Genomic DNA, 1,950 nt, shown 5'->3' with positions numbered 1-1,950 from the left:
AAAGGTAGCCAGCACCACACCCTACTGCTCAGAACCGAGAATTTAAACCATTAATGTGTTGTTTTGATTTCAGATCAATATTTTCTAATATTTAAGGGCCTCAGGATAATGCGATAGAGACGAAGTACCCTCTGTACCCTTCCCCAGTTTCAATCTCTCTTTTTCGCTCCCCGGAGGCAGTATCATCATAAATTTGTTATGTGTTTGCCTACTCTATTTAAAATGATTTCATCACGTTTCAATGAATATGTATTTCTATACCATATTGCAGACTATCATTTCATGCATTTTCAACTTTTACACAAGTTATTCGTTATGCATAACATCCTAGAGCTTGATTTCTCATTCAATGTTGTGTTTTCCAAGCCACAGACATCTTGACACATATATTAGCTTACTAATTGTAAATGCTGGATGGCATTCTTTTTCTGCCGAATGACTATTCTATGATTTATTTATAATTTTTTCTCTACTGATGGACATTTAGGTTGTTTCCACTTTTTTTTTAATTAGTGTCTATTTATTTTTGAGAGAGAGAGAGAGAGAGAGACAGAGCACAAGTGGGGGAGGGCGGAGAGAGAGTGAGGGAGACACAGAATCTGAAACAGGCTCTAGGCTCGGAGCTGTCAGCACAGAGCCCGACACGGGGCTCGAACTCGGGAATCGCGAACGGCGAGATTGTGACCTGAGCCGAAGTCAGACGCTGAACCGACTGAGCCACCCAGGCGCCCCGTCCACTTTTCTGCTCTTACCAACAGTGTTGCAAAGATGCCTGTACATCTCCTGGTGGAAGGCTGCAGTTTTGGACCGCAGCGTGTGTGTGCCATACCAGATCAAGCCACAGCGCTCTCCAAGGCGCAGGACCAATTTACAGAGCTTGCACGTTTTAATGCATCTTTCTATTAAGGCCCCGGTGTCGTCAGGCTTTTTGATTTGCCAGTTAGAGGTGCGAGACGGTAGCTCGTCGCCAGCCATGTGCTGGAGCTGGTCTGGATCCCAGGAGAGCCGATCGTGGCCGGGCTCGGGGATGTCACGATGTTAGTGTGGAATCGGCTCTGAGGGGAGCACCGGCACCACGGAAGCCGGCCAACACCGCCAGTCAGGGTTTTCCTCTTGGGGGGCCAGGCGAGAAGCACTGACCAGCACAGCGCCGAGGTCCGCTTTCCTCCCCGAACCCCGTGTCCTTGACCCCCAGGTGACGAGGTTGAGGAGACTCCTCTTTTTGGTGGCCGTAAGTCTTACACAGGGTAGCTGTGACGGCCGTCACCGTCACAGAATTTAACAAGGTGGCGGCCACCCCGCTGTTCCAGACTGAAGGGGCGCCAGCGAGAGGCTCTCCTGTAAGCAAATTTTAAAATACATACACACTGCACAGGTCTCTTTACCGAAAGGCTAGGCAAACACATATTTAAATACGTTACTACCCCCTGTTCTTAGACTCCTCTACTATCGAATACTTTTGCAGCTTTATTTTTCTCAGTTAACAATAGTTTTGGGAACTTGTTGTACAGATTATGTTATAATCGCTTCGTGCCTTTTTACAGCATCCAAATGCTCCATTTTAGGGGTCTACCACAGTAGGACTCAGTCCCCTACTCATGGACATTTGGGTTGTCTCCAGTCTTTTGCGTATATAAAAAATGCTACAGTAAATAGATTAACGCATGGCCATTTTGCATTTTTGCTAAGGTGTATTAAGGATCGATTGTTGGGTGCAGAGTTTCTGGGTAACGTATAGAACATGTTTGTTTGTTTTTCAACAGCTTTATTGAAGTATAATTTATATACCATAAAACCCAACTGTTGTAAGGGCAGGCTCAATGGTTTTTAGTAAATTAGTATCTTCTGCACCCACCCGTTACCCTGTTTTAGAACAATTCTGTCACCCCCCGCAAATTTTCTTGCGTCTGTTCCTAACCTCAAAGTCAGGCAATTATTGGGTTGCCTGCC

Source organism: Prionailurus bengalensis, chromosome E3, assembly GCF_016509475.1.
Source record: "Prionailurus bengalensis isolate Pbe53 chromosome E3, Fcat_Pben_1.1_paternal_pri, whole genome shotgun sequence".
In the NCBI taxonomy this organism is placed as follows: Eukaryota; Metazoa; Chordata; class Mammalia; order Carnivora; family Felidae; genus Prionailurus; species Prionailurus bengalensis.
Note: the sequence above shows the minus strand (reverse complement) of the source record.